This window comes from Stegodyphus dumicola, chromosome 3 (assembly GCF_044657685.1).
Source record: "Stegodyphus dumicola isolate Sdum_Otavi_A_Nest chromosome 3, ASM4465768v1".
NCBI lineage: Eukaryota > Metazoa > Arthropoda > Arachnida > Araneae > Eresidae > Stegodyphus > Stegodyphus dumicola.
The window spans coordinates 54613990-54637157 of record NC_140770.1 but is presented as its reverse complement, the minus strand read 5'-3'; the positions used below and the strand labels follow the sequence as shown (position 1 = coordinate 54637157).

Sequence of the window (23168 nt, the reverse complement as noted above, 5' to 3'; positions counted from 1 at the left end):
ATAATTTCAGAATGAATTAAGCATAATTTAATTCGCAATAATAAAAGAAGTTACATTGTTGTTGCGAAGCTTAGTTTCTCTAGATTGGTAACAAATCCACTATTCTGCCAAGTTTCAAATGTAAACAAACATGGATGCCATGGTAAACAAACAATTAGGCTTAACTTCAACTTAAAAAACTTTTAAATAGTTAATTCCATAAATATTGCATGAAGGTTAACAAAAGGCATAAAAATCTGAACCGGAAGTTAAGAACGACATAATTCAATCACTTTTAAGGCAAAAAATACACAATTTACAAACATATAAGAATGAAGAAACTGAGCTGAATGAGCCGAGTAACAGAGTGGATATATATACGTATATTTATATACATTTTGGTGCCGCCGATTGCAACCAAAATACGAGATGCACATCTACATGTTGTAGCATTCCTACGTACGTACAGACGCCACGAAAAATTCTCTTCAGAATTCATTTTAAATCAGTTTTATAATTTTTTTGTGCAGAAAGAATCTTTTATTCTGTCCTTACGTACAGATATCACGCAAAACAGCTTTAGATTGCATTCGATAGCCGTCAAAATGTATATTTTCTTTGAAAGATGATATCCAAAATTCTTCGCGATTAAAATAATTCCTTTTTACTTCGTACAAGGAAGTAAAAATGCTTACGAAGAAGTATTTATATTTTAACTATGTCCTAATTTGTATTTTATAAAATATAGTAAAATATCCTGATTTTTGTTTTAAGCACTTTTCTTATTAGAAAAATTTCTACTATTAAATGCAGTAAATTTTCTCATAGGTTAAATGATACAATTTTCTTTTACTAATAGTGTTTGTCTTTTACGGGAGGTGGCGTGTATCCTTTAAATCTATTGTTAAAAATAATTACTCAATAAGGCTAAGAATGCTGAGAATTTTCTGTACTTTTTATAGTAGTACTTTTTTATAACTTTTCATAATTTAGTTCTTATAAAAGTATCATTTTAATTTAAATATCTCATGTATTATACAATATAAATAAAATAAGAGAGTAATTGTCAGTCTTAAATGTAGATTATATAAAATAACGGAATATGTGGTTGAGAAATTTAAAAAAAGAAAGGGAGAGAATTTATATAGTTTCTTACGAAAGCATAACCTTCACCATCAGCAGAAGTAACTACTATTTAAGTTTCTAAGTCATTGGTTACGATCATTCACACGATATGCACACTCTGGGTCACACGATTCACATCCATGTGGTAATCAAATTCATCCCAAACTTTACCACATCCGCTGCAATCTGATTACAAAGATCGCTAATAGACGTGGGCGTAAACACATGATGTGAGACCTGGCTTAAAAAGTGGACAATGTCGTTGTCTCTGTCTACAATACGTCCAGTTCAAATATACCGAAGGGCACAACTGAAAAGCACTTGCACATTCCTGTAAAAATTGAAGGAAGTTCCATCCAACTGCAGCATGTAATCGCTGGAGAAACACCAGCTCTCCTTCCTGACCATACATCTGCCACCGGTCACAGTAGCTTTACGAAAGGAAAAAATCTGATGTGTACACCACATGACTTCCTTGTATTGGAATATTAAATTATACGCATTTTTTTCTTGCATTTCATTTAAACTTATTGGATTGAATTAAATCTACTTCGCCGACAGCGCATAAACCACAATAGAATAAATGCATTCTTTAAAATTCACTCTAGTATTTGTTTACCATAGCGACACTCTGGCGCTAGATTCACTTAACAGTATTAATAATTATAAAACAGTTAACTTATATAATAATTGCATAACGGAAACTAAGTTAACTGTTATATAATCCAATAATTATATAACAGTTAACTTATATATTTCGTTCATATTATAACTCATAATGCACAAGTTTATGTCATTTAAAGAAAAGAATTATCTAATCGTTGCCACATGTTCTATTCAAATACTATAATAAAGCTAGAATGATGTATAAAAGAAATTAAGCAAACAAAACAAAAAAAGAAACAGTTTTTCACAGACGATTGAGTATTTCTCATTTAATTAATTCAGTTCTCACTTCATGAGAAGGCAAAAATACATAAAAACTCAAAATATCTATATTAAAAATTACGAAGTAAATCTCAAACACTTATTTCCTCGAAAAAATTCCAGAAAGAATTAAGCATGATTTAATTAGCAATAATATATGAATGCGTTATCTTTGTTGTTGCGAAGCTAAGTTTCTCTAGATTGGTAGCAAATCCACTAGTCTCCTGTTTCAAATGTAAACATCAATGGCCGCCATTAAAAAAGGCTTAGCGGCAATTAAACAACTTTAAAATTGCTGGTAATTCTAAAAATATTGCACACAGATTTACTAAAGGCATAAAATCCTTAACCGGAAGATAAAAACAACATAATTCAATCATTTTTAAAGCAAAAAATGTACAATTTACCAACATATAAAAGTAAAGAAACTGAGATTACTGAGCCGGGTAACAGAGTGGATATATATATATAAATATATACGTTTGGTGCGGCCGATTGCAACCAAAATACGAGGTGCACATCTACATGTTATAGGGGTTATCAATTACCAACTACAAAGAGGATGCCCCCAAGGTTTCCGCTTGGGACCCACGTTATGGAATTTGGTGGCTAACACAGCCTTTACTCTGTTTGATAATAATCCAAATGTGAATATACAAGCCTTCGCAGATGATTTTCTTCTAGTCATTACTAGCAGGAAAGACGTGGTACAAAAGGCGCAAAAGGCAGTCGACGACTTTGCAGCCTGGTCCAAGAGTCACAAACTGATCATCTCTGCAACGAAGACCCAATTGCTCTACATAGGTAGGAAAGGTATTCCAAAAAGAAATCCGTCCATTAAAATGAACGGTATACCGATCAAATGCGCGCCCAATCTGAAGTACTTGGGACTGTCTTTTAATAATAAATTATCTTGGGTTCCCCACCTGAAGGAGGTGAAACAGAAAATTAACAGCCTTACAAATAACATGCTCAAAATAGCAAGAATACAGCGGGGAACGCCAGCCAATATTCTGAGAAGTTGGTATCGTACTATATCCGAGAGGATTATCTTGTATGGTGCAGCAATTTGGGGGAAAAATATCTCCTCACATATGAGTAAACTACTGCTCACAATACAAAGAATGCAATTATTACTGATATGCAGAGGATACAGAACCACTTCTACAGCAGCACTTCAAGTGCTTGCTGGTATACCACCATTAGACTTACAAGCAGAACGGGAATCCCTATTGGCAAGAGTGCTGAGACTGGATGAGAATGCAACATTGGATTCAGAACTATTATCACACATACTATGAAAAGCACAAACCAGTTCTTTTAGGGCACCCCGCAGACATAGACTTGTCCGATAGCATCCAACTTCTGTACGCATCTTCAAAAAAGAACAACTTCAGCCTCTACACGGATGGATCCAAAACAGAACGAGGCGCCGGTAGTGCATTTTGCTCTTTACAAGGGGAGACTATTATTAAAACATGGAAAAGAAGACTAGATATTAGAAATACAGTCTTTCAGACAGAGGTTGCAGCGCTAAAAGCAGCAATTAAATTTGCAGTTTATTCACTTAGATTCAGAGCAACAATCTTCAGTGACTCGGCCTCTAGCCTGGCAGCGATTAGAGGAAATAAAAGCAGGAGCTCTTATGTACAAGAGCTCAAAAAAATTCTTTTGCATTGCCCTCCCTCCTTACGTCCACACTTGGTCTGGGTCCCAGCTCATGTGGGCATCACAGGCAATGAAAAGGCAGATGAGCTTGCCAAATCGGCAGCAAATGATAAAAGCCTGAGAGAATAACCTGTGAAACTCCCAACCTCTTATCTCAAGAGAAGTACTCTTGAAAATTTATTATGCCAGTGGCAGGAAAGGTGGGACTCAGCACCCACGGGTAGAAAGACCTACTCTTTTTTTCCAAAAGTGGGAACTGTAGCAAAAGTCACGAACGGTGCACAGACCCACTTTTTTTCTGGACATGGACCATTCCCTACCTATTTAAAGAGGTTCCACTTAAGCGGAACAGAATTCTGTGAATGTGGAGAGGTAGGTGATCCAGATCACTATCTCTTCCATTGTGCATCCACCAAACCTTATCACCTGAGGAGACCAAGTGATTTATTTTGGCCACAATGGGCAGAAACAATCTTCAAGAATAGTATTGCTAAACGCAAATTGGATGAGGTATTAAAGTACTGTGCACAGAGTCATGCAGGCATAAACCGAGCGAATACTTCAGAATAATTGACAGTTACTGCACACATCTGTACCTTGTACGCTCACAATTAAAGGATCATCTTAGGGTAAAGACTTCTTTGTGAATGACATAACATTAGCTTTATTACCATTGCAGAACCTTGAACAGTTCAATGTTTGTGTGATTTAACCACATTTGTGTATAGATTCTCAATTTTTCATTGTACACATCTTTGTGACTTTTAGATTACCCTACAATTAATAAGTCTCATAACTGAAAGAATCATTAAAACGTATTGTAAAAATTACTAGTTATATAACTGTATCATTCCGTTATTGGTCATATCTATTCCATTATTGGCAAAATTATATTTATTTATTTACTCAGCATAGATGGAGGCATAACTTATTGTTACCAAAATATATATATATATATATATATATATATATATATATATTTTTTTTTTTTTAAGTTAGAGTACAGAATATAAATTGGATTATGCTTGAAATATCAATGCTTAAATCATGTTGTTGGTAGTTCCACTGTATTTGCTAACTAGGAATGGTTTTGAAAAGTGTATTGTAACCTAACCTTAGCATTTTTCATTTATAGTATTATCTTTGGGTACCTGCATCAATAATGAATAACAGTGTATGGTTTGATTAACATTGTATATTATTTCTTAATTTTGCAATAATATGGCTAGCTAGTACAGTGTGAATTGTAATCAAGATATAGAGCTACTGTATTTACAGTAATTGTTCAGTATATCTGTATAAGTAGTAGTATGAGGTTATGCGACTTTAATGCTTTTATATTTTGTAAATTTTGTACATATATATAATAGAATCACAATGTAATGTACCCAATGTAAAATGCAATTCTAGCCGAGTTTGTACTTTTGTAGCTTATAGTACTAGAGTGTAAAGTTTCGGAGGCATTGTATTGTACTCGAAATTGTGCGATAGAAAAATGATCTAATATTATCGTATTATATTTATAACCAGGTTTTCTATGTCTTGCATTTATATAGGATATTCTATGTCTTGCATTTATATAGGATATTCTATGTCTTACATTTATATATTTTTCTATGTCTTGCATTTATATATGATATTGTTACAATGTATAGTAGTCAGTGTAAAAGGTAGTGTGGTCTAGTGTAAAACATTGAAGTAGTATTGTAGTGTAAAGGAATTATAGCAACATTGCCCATGTTAAAGTAGTGTAGTATAGTTAGCAGCGTAGTAGTTAAAATAGAACTTGAGTTAACAACCAGGCAGTTATAGATACTAAAAACCTATGTAAAATAATGAGTGATTATGAAACCTAAGATTTTGAAATAATAAATGCTGTCGGATCAGCGAGTCATGATTAGACAGCATCTGCCAAGTGGAAACAAATACCGTAAGGCTTACTATAGTTAAGGGCGGCAGTCCACTTGAGCAGCGTTCAGCAGCCCTATATACGAAATTTCAACGTTCTGAGGCTACTCGTTTTTGAGTTATGCGAGATACGAACGTACGTACGCACGTACGTACATATGTTCGTACAGACGCCACGAAAAATTCTCTTCAGAATTAATTTTAAAGTAGTTTTATAGTTTTTTTTGAAGAAAATGAGTATTTTATTCGGTCCTTAAGCACAGATATCACGCAAAAGCATCGTTAAATTGCATTCGATAGCGGTCAAAATGGATATTTTCGTTGAAATATGCTGCCTGAAACTTTTCGCGATTACAATACTTCCTTTTTTCTTCGTACAAGGAAGTAAAAAGAAAAACTCTTCCTTGTAAAACACTATCCAGAAAGCATTTACTTTTAAAAAATTATGCTTTTCGCCATTTTTAAAACTGACTAAGTTTATTCTCAGCTGTAATCACAAATCTGGACGCCTAAAAACTTAGCACACAGAAATTATTCTTTTACTGCCCCACCCAGTGCCGGATTTACGTGCAAGCTACACAAGCCATAGCTTAGAGCCCTCTCTTTCTTGGGCCATCCCAAAAAATTGTACCATATCCCATACCAAAAAAAATTAACTCATATCCCTCACAAAGGGCCTCATATCTCAAAAAGCTTAGGATCTGGTCAAATCTAAATCCGGTCCTGGCCAAACCATGTCGGAAACTGGCTTCGCAGGCGTTTAGAAAGCCTAAGAAGTGCGCAAGAAACTTAATCAGTTACCACCAAATGAAGGTATGGTTTGTGCCTGTGTAAAATAATTTTTACTAATTTTTTAAACTGATTAATATTTATATTTGTGCTAAAATTATTCATTTTATATTCGCAAATATTTGTTACATACAATAATTAAGTGTTAAAAACTTTATTTATCTCAGAACAGTTATAAAAGATTAAAAAATATATGAAAAATAAGCGATTCATGGAAGAAATTTTTTTAAAAAAATAATATAACTTTTAATCTGGATTTGTATTTCGCGAGTTAATGTTTCATCTTCCCCTTCTTTTTATTTGACATCGTTCTCTGTTTCTTATTCAGAAATCGAAATAACGTTAAAGGCATTTTATGCAATTCTGTTTTTGGTAACTCTCTTCCCTTCGCAAAGAATAAATATCTTGGCGAACTGCATGAGTATTTCCGCGATTTTCCTCATGTGCAAATTAAGCAAGAGTGAGGTTTGATTAGGAAGTACTCCACGAAGGTATCACTTTCGTTAAGGAGCTAGCCCTCTTGAGGTTTGCTTCAATCAGTTTACCGAAACTAACAGTGTGCTAGAGACCGAACCTTCGACCTGGAAATTCCGTACAAAGTTTAGATGAAACGGGCTCTAGAAGGGACTCATCAGTGGCGGCGCATACCCCATAGTCCCTGCCCGGCTTTATACATAGCCTCAGCGAGGTAAAAAATACTTAATACGAAGAAATACACTAGGACACCTTTGCCTCGGGGCACCACTCCCTCAGCATCAGATACATTCATGCGGGTGCCTCACCTTACTTTGTCAGTCCCCGTCACTGGGACTATGAGGACTAAACCCCCATCGAAGAGACCCACTTAAATCTACATATAGCTCCACCACAGCCGGAGGAACAGACACGACAGTACCAGTACGGTCCCTGCCAAGCCTGAACCAACCTAAGTACAATACTCGGGTTCTAGTCCTGTGAAGACTGTTTGTATACCCCCGTGGTTGAGACTGCCTAGGTACAGATCCTAACCAGTACTTCCCAGGAATTCTCCTGAGTCAACCCCCGGGGGGGATACCGAAACTAACAGTAAAAAGATATCTCGGCCACATAAAAATAGCCTCGGCTTAAAGATTGCTTGTGATTCGCTTATAATTCCTACCCCTGGGTATTTGCTGATAGCAATCTTCGACATTTTGGTTAAGCTCTTTACTTAGGCAGACTCGACTCCTGGGGTACATAACCAATCTTCACAGTGATTAGAACCATGGACAATTCGGTGGTCCGTTCAGGCGTGGCAGGGACCTTAACTGTACTGTATATGGTATGTATAGAAGTATATGGTAGGCATTACAAAGTTTGTTCTCGGAGGTTCGCCTTCGTTGCTCAGCTGAGGAAAACTGACTTTGTTAGGCGTTGTTTTTGTGGTCAGGGATGCTTGGTCGCCCTGCCATGCGTACATATAAATCTGACATTGTTCTTTGTCTTCCGCAGTTGACCACTGACGGCTTTATTTCCCCACTTTATCTCGAAATGTTACAATGCCAATTATTTCAAAAAAGTTCCTGCCGACAACAATAAAATAAAATGGTATATAACAACAACTCAATAGCAAATATACAAGCAAAAAAACATTCGAAATAAGTTGTAGCATTTTGATTTCAAAATACTTCCATTATTCAAATGTTATCACACTACGTTTATGTGGAACAAAAGAGGAATTTATGCCTGCAATTTGTATTAAATATTTGAAACAATGTAAAGATATTTGACGTCAACTTATTATCCCCGCCGAAATTCAAGTACACATACAATAACGACGTCAGATTTCGTTTCTAATTGAGGAAAGCATGAACGATATTGAGAAGATCAAGCGAACATGCATTATTCAATTTCTCAAGTATTTTCCTTATGTTTCGGACACGGTGTTGCACGTTTTCTTTTAATGACCAAACTGGGCGTAATACTAATACCACAAATTTTTAACTGGAGATTTAATATTTATCTACTGTTATTTTAAGAAACATCGGAAAAACTATTTCAGAAATCAGGGGCAAAACCTTATTATCCATACCTTTTTTTTCACTAAGCTTTAAAAATGGCACTCGTAAAGTATTTACGTACTTCCCGTTACATTCAACTTAGTAAACCCTTCTTACATTCAGTGGTGTACGGAAATTTTCCAGTAAATCGAAGACTTTTTCCAAATTTTTTTTAGGTGAAATTTCCCATTGGTTTATTACTTGATTATGGAAACACGTGAACTCTTTGCCTTAGGAGTTATGTCTCTGGGTGTTAATTTCTAAACTGACCTGACTTGTATTCGAGTCGCATATGAAAAAATCCTCCAAAACCACATGCAGCTGAGTTTACCATGAGCTGAGCTTGGAACAAACTAGCGGTGCACAGCTATCTAAGTAGTTTGACTACTTATGGATACAAAGTTCCAGAAATTAGGCTTTTAGTATTTGATGGCGGAATTGAATTCACCAACTGTATTCTTTCATAATTTCCTGACCTTCTCATAGACAAAAGTTACTTGCGAAGTAAATCTGCTTAATAATATTTTGTTAATTACACGGAATGTTTCAACATTTAGTTTTATATCATTATTGATATAATCAGTAATGAATTTAATAATAATTCCGATATAAGGCGACCCCCGAATTTTTAAAATCGCTTTCAAGAGAAAAAAAGGCATCGCTCCATATATAAGCTTGATATTGTTACGAATTTTGTATATAAGCAAATAATCTTAGAAAAAATTATATGAGAAATTGTAGCTTTTCCCGTATAGTGTAACATGAAATGCTTGAAAGAGGAGATGCTCAGCCGGAAAAATAAGGTTACAGGGGAAATCTATTTATTTGAGAAAAATGGCTATCTCGCTAAACTGGCGTGAAATCGCCAAACTTGGGAACCATTTGGCTACATTTTGATAAGACCCGTGTATAACTAAAACGGGTATTGTAACTGAATAACTATGGCCCTCATATGCCTTCCAGTAATTTCGAGAAGTGGAAGGTACTAGACATTTCTCGGCGGCAGAATGGCCGCCGAGAAATGAATTTCATTCCATTCTGCCGTCCACATCCTCCTTTCATCGCATCATTGGCAGCGGAGACGTCTGTGGTTCTGTGTTAAGGCAGGCGAAGAAATAGACGTCTTGCGGACAGACCACTGTGCTATAAACGGCTTCGAATGGTACGCGCAGACACCGGATGGTACGTTACAGACTGAATGTGCTGTGCTATGGTTCGTGATGTGACTGAGTGATCCGTCACTGCCATGCGCACAATGTTCCTGTCATCACGTGAAGTGGTGCACTGAGTTGGATGCGATTGAACACGTCGGTCCGTCGTACCCTTCTGCAGCCAACGGTGACATATCCGCTTTACAGTTGTTTGGTTCCGTCCAACACGACTACCGATTTCCCTGAAAAATAATCCACACTCACGGTAGGCCACTATCCTTCCTCTGTCGAACTCGGATACTTGATCAAACGATGATCGCTGTTTACTACGAGGCATAATTGATCGTTTCCTTTTGGAAAAACCACAAGAAAAACACAATTGCCGAACTTGGAAATCTTCGAAAACTCCAAGCCTTAAATAGCGCTTTGAAGTGGCGCCACAGGTGCGCGTGATGTGCGTCTGCGCTGAAATTCTAATCATTTGCATAAATCATATCATATTCGAATTATTTGCATGCTACCTTCAGGGTGTTGCATTTACGGTGGCCAGCAGTGTACATAAGTTTAGAAAAAATAATATGAGAAATTGTCCGTATAGTGTAACGTGAAATGCTTGAAAACAAGGATGCTCAGCCGGAAAAATAAGGTTACAGGGGAAATATATTTAAGACTGAGGTAAATGACGTGAAATCGCCCGATTGGGGGACCATTTGGCAGCATTTTGGTCCGGCCCGTGTATAACTATAACGGATATTGTAATTGAATAACTGTACTGATCTTATATGTACTGTAACGGTATCCAGCTATCATATGCCTCCCAGTAATTTCGAGAAGTGGAAGGTACTAGAGATTTCTCAGCGGCCGGGAATAAGCTTACAGCATCAGTTTCTCAGTAATAGTTGTTTAGTTTCGCTTGAGTTCGGAATATTGAAATATCTCCCTGTTAGTTTCGTTCTTTAGTTGCGCTATGCATAGCATTGTGTTTAACGTTCTTAGTAGCTTGAAGTCTAATTACTTATTTCACTTTGTGATACTGTGAAGACTTGTAAGAGTATTTTTGTGGAAAGTTCCAGAACTGTGAAGTGTTTCTTTTAATAAAATTAATTTTATCAAGCTATCATCGGTTCTGTTTCCATTCAAGCTATTACGATCTCGTATGTTTGCAACAGTATGTTGATATTCTAAATGAAATGTAATTAAATGGTCTTCAAATCTTTAGGTAATCCAAAATAAATGTACTTAATTTAATGTAATTTTTAAAGTGAAAAATTATATTAATGTATTTTTGTATGCTAGACTTGTGCATGTAAAAATGCTACGGACTTCAGAAGTACATAGCTGCAGCTATAAGAAATGACCGGACACTTGCTGCTTAAATGCATTCATCGGAATTGGCCAATATCCACTGGTCATTTAGCTGTCTCATCGACGAGAACGGTGCCTAAGGTGTGCCACAGAGAGTGACCAATTTTATTATCAGCCAGACCGAGGGAATTCCGTTCCAATTCTGACGAAGAATATCCTCTTCAGTTACCACTAAACTTCTCTAGAGAACTTCCGATACGACAGCGCTTTAAATATCACCCGGCCGCAAAACCATTATATAGTATTACAAACATCGAAGCTTTCTTTAAGATTTGAACTCGTGTCCAACAATACTGCTGTCAGCAGGGTTGATCACTTTATGGCTCAATGAAAGATATTTATTTCTAGTAAATATCTCTCGTTTTTATATTAAACTCAGTGTGGTATTTTAATTTTCTTGTTATATCTACTTTTTGTAGCTTTCTTACCAAAATAATGTTTAGTCTAAAACCCATTATTTTTTTTTTTTTTTTTAGCGCTTATAAAAATTCACTGCTTTAAGAATGAAAAACTTCAGACTTAGATGTCATTGCTAACTGTGGTTCGAAACGACTCAAGCATGACAAAAAGTAATTGCAGCTATTAAAAAACTGAACGATAAAAAGTTTCAAGTATAATGAAACAAGAGCTATCTTAAAATTTATCTTGCTGTTTTATTTGTTTAAGTTTTCAGTGAAAGGTCGACGAAAATAAAGGAAAGAGGAAGTAACGTAAATAATGGCGACAATATTCAGCCTGTTCAGTAATTGAGGGAAAATAGATAGTCATTGGTGAAGGTACTGTGTAATCTCTTTCATTTTCTGATCTTAATCGGTAAGAATTTTGCTTTAAGTTTTTAATAAAATTGTAGTAGAATTATCATAATCATTTTTTGTAAAGGAGTTACTTTAATGATTTTTAGTCCAAAGGGATTTGAATCCCGAAGGACTATTAGTTTCGTTTTGGCATTTTGCGTCGGACTCATAAATGTCGGTTCACTTTTCAAACTGTTGCCACAAAATGTTAGAGTCCTGCATTATATTTGAAGAAATTAAATAATGAAAAATCTGCATAAATGTATGTATATTTCTCGTATTGTGATAAAACAACGGTACATAGAGTCATCGAATTTTGAATAACGTAATCCTCCAACGAATATGAGCATGTGGAAGACCAAATTTGAAATTTGAAATTTGTTTTATGATCGATTTCCTATTTTTTAAAACTTTGACGAATTTTTGATTAACAAACTCAAGGATTTCAAAGCGAGCAATGGCAACGTTGTGCAGAAAAAACATTTTTATCTCCAGCGCGTGAGTCTCTGTATCGGAAATTCTAAAGATATGCTCGTTTTAAAACTATTTTGCGATATTGCTGTTGCACTGGATCTTATGGTTTAAGTGCGAGGAACATGATATTTAATAAAGAAAGGTAACACACAAAATGTTAAAAAACACCCTTTGGACGTAATTTAAAATCTGAAACATTTCAGATTTTGTTTTTTTCATTTTTTTTTTTTTTTTTTTTTTTAATTTTTATTTTTAGTATTTCTATTTTTGAAAATAATCACAAAGGAACTATAAATGTAATTTTACTGGAAATTTATATATATATATTGTGTGTGTGATTATGGCAAAGCCTCGAGGGCTATCTGCCTAAGGGGAGGAATGCCTTCGTGGAGGACCTTCTAAGGGAACTTGCTCGTATACACGTTACACATGGGGAAACCACGAAAACACACCATGCAGCCAGCCCGTTCGCGGGATTCGAACCTCGGACGGAAATACCAAGTTTCAGCGACTTTACCTCTCGGCGCAATTTATGTATTGACTTTGAGAAAAGTTGCTGTCTGTCGAGTGATTAACCAATGGTATTTAATTGAAGTATTTTGCATCACTTAATCTTTCCAATTGCTTGATTTTTTTCAGTTTAAAGTTAGATTTAGTTAACTCTCTTCCCTTTTCTTATTGTCTACAATAGAGAGCTGTTGTCTTCAACTAATCTGGAAAATTCATTATAATTTATAAATTATAATGTAAAGGTTTAACCATTATGCAAACGTAATTCTCGTATTAATATTTTTGGTATTTCAAAACTGGTGAAAAATCTTTCAAAAATATTTGTCTGCTCAATTTTTTAGCTTATATTTTTCGAAATTAGGAAAATAAAACATTGTATTTAGTAATTTCGAATAAAGTACTTGAAATTTCTCTTTGAACTGCAATGCTTCTGGTTAGGAAAATTAAATAGCCTGTTATAATTGTTGGATACCGTAACTTTAAATCAGAAAGAAACGGTTTCTAATAAAAAAATTATTGGTACTCTTCTGTTATCAGGACCGGATTCAAAAATGTAGACATGCATGGATGTGTGCATGGATGTATATGTTCACCTACGCATGTAATACATGTAAGTATGAATATATGTCTGTGTATACACATACACATATATGCATATACATATGTACACATGCATAGATATATACATTTCTGAATCGGGTCCCGATAAGAGAAGAGTAACAAATTATTAAAACACAGTAAAACTTTTAAGGGTTTTAAGTTTTACTAACGTTTATTTTATTTTAAACTTTGCTATACTCTTTTATTTCCGGCCATAATAAGAGCGAGTAGATTTGTTTATGCAAATGAGGTTGTAAACTGTATAAGTATTTAAGATATGGCTTTTAACCAAAAAAGAGAGAGACTACTTGCTGCTTTACCACGCGCGTGCTTTTCAGTCAGTTCATTTCTGCCTTTAAGGCCAGAACTTAGTTCTCGCTGATATTTGAAAATGTATTGTAGTTTTTTTTTTTTTTTTTTTTTTTTTTTTTTTTGCATTCTGCTCACTGCATACTGTTGTGTAGAGAATTTGTCTGAGAGCGTTATAAAAACTAAATGAATGATTTTCTGATTTATGGAAATCTTAATTTTTATTTGATTCTGAATTATTTATTTTAATGCTTTAATTTTGGGGAAAAACAGATGCTTCTGGGAATATTATTTAGTTTAAAAGAATATTATTGATTTTCCTTTATTTGCAAATTTTGTACAAGCTTTGATTCATTGTGAAAAGAAGCAGGAAAAGGGAAGCAATTTTTGCTAAGTCATGATTTCGCGCGCTTTGTCCTTTAGAATGTTCTAGAAGGAATTTCATTGTGTAGTTGACCTTAAGACAGGAAGTACGTGACAGAAAGGTCAAAGGTTGCTACGTGACTTTCAATGTAAGTCATTCAGGTTTTTGGCGATTGAGGGTTCGGTTGTTGGCTAAGTGAAGAAGGGCGCGCATGCGCGATCACCCTTATTTGCGTTTTCAACCCCTGAATGCGGAAGCATTCAGGGGTTGAAAACGCAAATTTTGACAAAATTAAGGGGGCGATAAGTGAAGCCATAGTGGGAGCCCGCGTTTGTGAAGGAGACGAAGAAAATTCGAGTTGGAATCACTTACTGGTTGGCTGAACTTACTTTAGGACGTTACTCTTGGAACTTGCTTGAAAGCGATAGAAAAGATGTAATTTACGAAGAGAGATGTTTCCCGGCGGTGAGCGGCAAATATGCTCCCCGGCCGCGTTTTGGTTAAGAGGCGAGGTTGAAGAGGTATGAATATTTGCTGAAAGATTTAAGACTTTACTCACGTACTCTTGGAAAGACTTTTGGGTGTCTTTTTTTCGTGCAAGACTTGGAGAGACTTACTGGCCGGCTGAACTTACTTTAGGACGTTACTCTTGGAACTTGCTTGAAAGCGATAGAAAAGATGTAATTTACGAAGAGAGATGCTCCCCTGCCGCGTTCTGGTTAAAAGGCGAAATTGAACCGGGCGAGTGACTTAAGACTTTCAAGACCAGGCGGATAGCCATGCTGGGCAGTAGTGCTCCTGTTTCTGTTTTCCAGAGTTAAAATAGCTTCGTCGTTATGAAAACCAGTTACCTGCCTGTTGACTTAAGACTTTCAAGACCAGGCGGATAGCCGTGCTGGGCAGCAGTGCTCCTGTTTCTGTTTTCCAGAGTTAAAATAGCTTCGTCGTTATGAAAACCAGTTACCTGCGTGTGTGTTTCGCCAATAGTGCCAGGACAGGACGATGTCTTCTGAAACTTCCATTTGTGACCGTAAAGATGAGCCCCGCCGACGTCAACGCTTATTAGGATACGAGTCCTCCACTTCAAGACGTCCTGACCAGATAAGTCTATTTTTTGTGTTTGAACTTTAAGTAAGGTTTCAACGATTTCCTTGGAATGTAAAATAACAAAGTCGAATCTTAATTTAATTCTCAGGCTTTCAATTGTTTCCCTTTCCCCTTTTAAATTACCAAGACAAACCTTAAGGTTTTTTGTATGAATTTAAAGGTAAAATAAAAAGTAAATGACAAATTGAAGAATTCCCCTTAGACTCTCTGATGAGGATAAGATTTTATTTTATTGATGATGAATTCGAATAAACTGATATTTAATCTGGAAGCCTATTACAGTATGTTTCTTTATATATTTAATATGTTTTTCCTATATATCTTGTATATGTTTTTCTTATGTTTACGATCCTCTCACGGCGCGGTCCCGGTATGCAATTTTTACAACGTAATGCATTAAAAATTCACTATACGATCACTATACCAGTTTATCCTCTAGACTCTAGCCTTTCTAGTTATTAATAAGCCAGCTATAAAATGCTTGATTAATTCAAGCTAGGAAAACATATTCATTCTTAAGCGGAATCTATGTCGAATAGTTCATAATATTTTGTAGTAGGTTACTAAGTACTAGCTAGAAAAATTTTGCTCATGTTTTGATTAAAATAACCGGTATATGCACTTTCACTTTTATCCCACTCTATGAAATGCTGTAAAAAGCATTAAATATCCGTAAGTGGCTGAGATTATTTGTACGTGCAAGTGGTGTCTTCTGTTTAATTTAAAAGATTAATAAAAAGGTTAGCTTAAAAGTCTCAGGACTTGGAATAATATTAAATCAGACGGAGTAATAATTCCCTTGTCAGTCTAGTAGAGTCTTAAGGACATTGATTTAAATTTCTGCACGCTAAAAACCTTTATTGCTAACTAAAACGCCCAACATAACACTCCCTCAAGAACCATAACTTCCCCGACTGCGCAACTTTTAGCTCCCCCCTCCCCCAAGTTTTTACAATACCAGAAAATCCAGTGTAATGATTTAAGTAAATACTGCATACAATGCGTCTATCGATGAAACCATCCAGTAATTTCGACCTCTGTGGAAAGCTTAGGAACCAAATTACACACGGTTAAAGAAGTTTATAAGATTGGGGGAGAAGGCTGTAGAAGCTGCTACTCTCGAAGTCAAGCATTGATGTGGTACAAAGGCGTTTCAAAGAATCTGCTTGCTGTAAGAAGCTGCTACACTCGAAGTCAAGCATTGATGTGGTACAAAGGAGCTTCAAAGAATATGCTTTCTGTAAGAAGCTGCTACGCTTGAAGTCAGGCATTGATGTGGTACTAAAGCATTAGAAAGAATCCGCTATGTGAGTGGGGATTTGAGAATTATAGATTCTATGTACTCATAACACATCCATTGATAATATTGCCTGTGGTCAAAAACAGGGCAAAATTAGAATCACGGCTGTCTGGCAAATATCAGAAAAATGAGGATAAGTTAACTGATCTCATTCTGAAAGGAAGTTAAACTGTTAAAAATTTTTATATGTTTCTTTATATATTTAATATGTTTTTCCTATATATCTTGTATATGTTTTTCTTATGTTTACGATCCTCTCACGGCGCGGTCCCGGAATGCAATTTTTACAACGTAATGCATTAAAAATTTACTATACGATCACTAAAAGTTTGGTAATTAGCAAAATTCTTAAGAGTTTAGTTTCCTCCCTAAGAGGAAGTAGAAACCTCTCACGGCAAGTAGTTTCTTATTTAACATTGGTGCCGTGAAGTAGCTATTTAACAATACGTGGTGTTAAAAGGCCAATCTTCGGGTTACTATTCTCTGTAGAGCATCTAAGTTTAGTTCTTATTTAGTTATTCCTTATTTTCTACGTTTTAGACCAGAAGTGCTGGTCTCTGTATCCCAAAGTGCGGGAACGGCTTTACGCTGTGAGAAATAAAGGGTAAATTTAACCCTTCGTATCTATACTGTATCACACGCACGAACATAAAGTTTTGAGTAAACTCCCTGTCCCTACCCAGGACTCCAGTTATGTTCCCAAAGGCAATTAGAAGGAAGTCACTACAAAAGTTCTCATATCTGGCCACATATTATAAAAGTTTTCAAAAAGATCAGAACTACTTAAAAAATTAATACTTCATATAACATACTATACTAATTCGTATTTTCATACATAGGAAACTCTTAACAAATCAGTGTGATAGAAACATCAGAAAAAAATCTGATGTGGCTAGTACAGGATATCCCATATAGAGCTTTAAGTAAACTATCACTTCCCAGTCATCCGTCATCATTTATAAATAAAATCTAAGTTGTTAATAAATTTTATGCCTTCAGTGTTAATTAAAAACAGTACCTACAAACTTATTTTTTGTTATTCAGTTCTCCCATACAATAGCATGATAACTATACGACCTCATGTATATGTCAGTTCTCATACCTGAAAATATCGCATCGATTGTACTAGTTTATCCTCTAGCCAGAGAGTGATTCGGATTCACAAATGAATGACATAACAAATACAAACTTTTTTAATGCAGCATGTCTTTAGAACTCCCGACAGAGTGTTATACATTTCTTATATTCCCTACATTACTTATAATTGCTGTATTATTCCTTTGAAAACAATACATAGCGGTAACATTTGTGGGACAGCATCATTTTATTGGAAAAGGGTGAAACACAAAAATAAAACGAGCACAAAATTGAGGACTGAGGCTAATGCATTTAATTGCATCATAATAAGATCTTCTGTTCATAAAAACTTATTCTCATTGCATGTAACATGATTCCAAGACTACATTTATAAACATTAAATGCAATATTTGTTCTCTATCATATACTTATTTTAAATACCAAATCTGAGAAGTTTTGGATTATCTCATAATATACTTTTTACGAAAGTCTGTTCAGAGCTTCAAGTAAGGTAGCACTTCCGTCTTATCCACTTTAACCAAAACCTGGAATTAAGACACAACGATTATAAACGGGGGCATTTTCTTTGACATTTCTTCCCAGAACAGAAATCGACAATGCTTAGCCGTGAAGAATTCTGTGGGAGGATGAGGTCCATTTTCACCTTCATAGGACTGCTAACACTTACAATTCTCCAATTTGGCCATACGAATAATTCCCAGCAATTCTGAAAATCCCACTGAGTTCACCCAAAGTCACTATTGAAAAATTAGTTTGACAGCAGATTTCATCAGGGAACTATTCTTTTTTGAAAACATTATTCTAACAAGACCACATTCCCGTACCGTTATTACGTAAAGATATCATGATATGTTGACTAGTTTCGTCATTGCGCATTTTTAGCAGAGATAATTGCTGTATCAGGTAACTTTTATATAGGATTGGAGCACCAAGGTGCATTGGTCTATCTGTATAGCCGTTGTTGCGCCGTCGCTTTACAGAAGAAAGGGTTTAAGTCACTTTTTTCTAATTGCATGGCCGCCTCGCTGCCTGGATTTATCCCCATGTTACTTTTTCTGTATGGTTATGTGAAGTTCAAAGTCTATCTTAGTGAAGCCCCGATCTCGATAACCTTAAAGGACAACATATTCCACACAGATTCATTCCTAATAACATGTTACATTCAGCCGCCGAAAATCTGTGCACAGGATGCAATGTGTGATCCACGAGAAGACGATCACATTGCAAGAGGTCTGCGTCTATGCCGAAGAAGCGTTGTTTTTAATAAAGTGCTGTGTTCCACTGAAATATCATCTCTGTAACCCTCTAGGAAAATTCATTTGCTTCGTTAAAGCGGTACTGCAATGAAATTACTCTTCATTGTTTATTTTTCTAGTTCTCAGTTATGTAGGCTAGAACAGCGCCACATTTTTCCCTATTGGGACCTTTCTGAACTAGTTTTTCACGAAATCTTTTTTTCCCATGTCATCATTGATCCGTCTATCAAATTTTTTGGGGAATTCAAACTGATAGATCCAGCTGCAAATGGATTTGAGTATGGTGTTGGTTTAAAAACAAACACCTTCTACATATTTTAATAGAAATATTTGTATAAAAGGGTATTAATTCTGTATTACAATGCATTAAAGTATAAAATTAAAAGCTTTTAATTAGTTTAATTTAATTTAAATCAATGAATTTTAGTTTGAGCTAAAATAACACAATGAATAACGATTATTGGAGAAGCGAAAAGAATCAGCGTAATATTCACACATTTGCAGGGCTAGTTTCGGAGGGTTAAATATAGAACCCTCATCTTCAGCTGGAGAAGTCCAAATGACAAAACAGAATGCAGTTATTAGACAAGATAAGAATGAGAAGAAGGAAGTCAAGCTACTTCTGCCATCTATTGATGAAAAATGAAAACTATGAAATAGTTTCGTTAAAAGTTGAGGGTAAAGACGAATCAGAAATGGAACCGTTAACTAGAAATGAAAGATTTTTATGAATTTAAAACCCTTTTAGAAAACCTAATTCGCCAGCGGAAGAGTGTTTTGAATGAAAAATGGAAAGTGTGATTGCCAACACTGTTGGGCAACAGAAGATGTATATGTTTCTCTTTCCTAGCACACGCCTGTGTTCGTTAGTACGAAATTTTAAGGCTTAGTTTCACCAAAGCAAATTAAACCACTCTGGCAAAGAATTCTGTATCTATCCTGTAGTTATCCGTCCGGGTTCTTAAGTATTTAACTGCGAATTTTATTGACAGAAGAGATAGCGACTCGAAAGCTGAACTTCTGTAGAATACATACAGTTTTATAGCTAATTGATGAAAAGAAAAGAATGATAACAACATTTTTATAATCTCTTAAAACGAAAGGGTGCTTTTTCATGTGCTGAAATGACAATTTTTTAACCGCTTTGTCAAAAATGTTTGTTGTAAAGCCTCTGCCAATAGTAACTACTTTTAAGCAATTTAGTTCTTGATCAAGAACCGATTTGGAGGAACAAACATATATTTCTTCTCGCCTTATATCATCTTATCGCTTCTCTCCCTTTATCTCATCTTATCTCGCGTAATCTTCTTCATTCTCTCGCCTTATCTCATCTCTCTTCTTCTCACCTTCATCTCATCACTGGCTCCTCTTTCGTCATTAGCACTTTCGCAGCTGAAGGAGCAAATTCTATATTTAAACCTTTGTAACTAGTTCTGAAAATTTTATGAATATTAGTTTGATTCTTGTAGCTTTAACTCTTCCGACAACTAACTTTAGCTTAAAACTTTTTAAAAAAGGAGTACTGGTTTTTTACAAAGATTTGGATTTGTATTGAAGTATTGTTATATTATAGATTGTAATACGACGTTTAGCTTAAAAGTGCTTCTCCTAACGCATGTGCAGTTTGCGTTCATCTGCTCGGTGATGACGTAACTCTTTCATATGTATATACGTATATGCTTTTTTTAACTTCTTCGCTTTCTCTGCTGTATGAAACTATGTTTAAGTTAATCTCTCTCATTAAAAATGTTCATTGATGTTACAATCTGTCTAGGCTCTTAATGGTTACGTTTGTCGGAACATTTCAGCTGCGCCTAAGTAACAAAATACTTTCATTAAAATGAAAATTTTGAAGTTTTTCAGCATTGAACTCTTAAGCCTAATCAACGGTCAGAACTGATCAGCGTTCAGTTAAGCCTTTTTTTTTTCCTAATATCAATCAATCTTGTTTTGGATGTGAGAGACTGTATTACATTATGTCGAATTTGAATTCTATGGAAAAGCTCGGAAAAGATAATTTTGACAGCTGGAAATAAAAGCTGTATTGATTAAAAACGATCATTGGAATTATGTGACTGATAAAGAGTTAAAACTTGCTGAAGGAACAGAAGACGAAAAGAAATGGCTCCAAACTGATCAAAACGCTCTCGCAAGTGTAATTCTTGCTATTAATATCAGTTAATTGTGTCATACAAATTGATATCAAATGTTGTGTGGAATAAACTCGAAGCCCCGTATGAATCGAAGGGACCTGCGAAAAAAGCTACCTTGTTAAAACAGACTTTGTTTAGAAAAATTACGGAAAACGAAACCATGACCGAACATTCGAATAAGTTCTTGGAAATAATTGATAAACTTAAAAAAATGGAAATTGACATAGCTAATGATTTATTATTGATTCTTCTGCTCTACAGTGTTCCAGAAAACTTTAAAAATTTTAGATGCGCCATCGAATCAAGAGATCATTTACCTAGTGCCGAATCTTTGCAAATCAAACTGCTAGAAGCATGGGAAGCAAAAAAAGGGAAAATGTCTCAATATCCACAGAATGCATACTATACTGAGAATAAAAGAAGAAAAAAAGCAAATCTGAAAAGTTTCAGATTTTAAGTTACGTCTTAAAGGGGCGTTTTTTTTTTTTTTTTTTTTTTTTTTTTTAATGTTTTGTGTGTAACCTTTATTTATTAAATATCATGTTCTTCGCACTTAAACCATAAAATTCAGTTCAAGAGCAATGTCGCAAAATGATTTTAAATTAAGCATATCTTTAGAACTTCTGATACACAGTCTCACGCCCTGGAGATTAATTTTTTTTTTTTTTTTTTTCCTGTACAACATTGCTATCGCTCGCTTTGAAACCATTGAGCTTGTTAATTAAAAATGCGTTAAAGTTTTACAAAATATGAAATCGATCATAAAACAAATTCCAAATTTCAAATTTGGGCTTCAGGATGTCCATATTCGCAGTAGGATTACGTCATTCAAAATTGGATGGCTCTAGGTACCGTTGTTTTATCACAATGCGAGAAACATACATACATTTATGCAGATTCTTCATTATAAAATTTCTTCAAATATAATACGGGGCGATAATATTTGGTAGCAACGATTTGAAAAGTGATACAGCCTTTCAAAGGTTTCGACGCAAAATGCCAAAACGAAATTAATAGTTCTTTAATGTAAATTACCGCTTTAGACTAAAAATCAAGAATAGAAGAAAAATGGAAGGTAAATTCAAACAAAAATTTTCCTGCTGAAAGAAAGTTTAGAAACTTGAAGTGTAATTACTGTTCGAAAAATGTGCACAAAGCATTCAAATGCAGAAAGAAAGTAGCTGAGAGAAAATATATGCAATTATATAAGTGAAATCAAGGTTCAGTGATGGCTTCGAGTTATGAAGAGTAGATTAGTTTAGCAGTAAGCAATGCTTATCAGAAAACTTCCTCATGGTGCTTGTATAGTTGCTGTACATCTCACATGTGCAATGACAGAAGGTTATTTTCAGAATTTCACCCTCGAACGAATTCAACCATAAAGTTTACAAAACAGAAAAGATTACAGGAATTGGAAATGTGCTTATGACAGTATCTAACGAAAATAATACAACTAAATTTACACTCAGAAATGTGCTATGTGTTCCGGAATTAAAATATAATTTGCTGTCAATATCTAAAGCTACCGCAAGTTATCGTTCGGTGATGTTTACAGAACGACATGGTAGACTAATAGAACCAAATGGATCTACACTAGTGCAGGCTATTCGTCATGGTGATCTTTATTATATATATATATAAACACTGAAACAGCTGCAATAGCAGAGGTAAGTGATTTTGTAAAGTGGCATCTTAAATTAGGTCATTTAAATTAGTCTGATTTGAAAAGACTTAAATATGATAATATGGTTAGAAATTTAAATTTTAATAATACTGAATCTCTAAAAGACTGCCTGTATCCAAGGTAAACACAAACTGCGCAACCTTTTCAAAAAGAATCAAAATTTCAAAGTGATGAATTACTGAACTTGACTCACTCAGATTTGTGTGCACCTATGAGAGTCCCATCCGATGCTGGTTCGCGTTATTTTGTACCTTCATAGACGACAAATCGTGTTATGTCGAAGCCAGTTTTCTTAAAACTAAAGACGAAGTGAAAATGCATTCAATAAATACAAAGCTGCAGTCGAAAATCGTCTAGGAAAGAAAATAAAAATCCTTCGCACTGATAACAGCCTCGAGTATCGCGGAGAAGAATGTAATAAATATATTCAAGAATGTGATATTAAACGAGAATTCTCTGCACCAAATGACTCCTCAACAGAGTTCGAGAGCTAAACGATTGATTCTCAGTTAAACTAAAATGGCCAGATATTTGTTACTCCAAAGTAATCTTTCCCAATTCTTTTTGGATCGAAGCCTTGAATTGTGCT

General features: G+C 35.0%; 1 long non-coding RNA gene across 3 annotated transcripts in view; it reads left to right on the top strand.

Annotated features, from left to right (window-relative positions):
• The window catches only part of LOC118195744 (uncharacterized), a 56047-nt gene that overhangs the window by 21526 nt on the left and 11353 nt on the right, over positions 1-23168 (top strand). For 2 of the 3 annotated variants that reach the window (XR_015040200.1, XR_004759314.2), the window contains exon 1: positions 11614-11743. The exons of the other annotated variant lie outside the window; for it this stretch is intronic. This is a non-coding gene — a long non-coding RNA (uncharacterized LOC118195744). Of the gene's footprint in view, positions 1-11613; positions 11744-23168 lie in introns of those variants that run through there. 3 annotated transcript variants of the gene reach the window in all.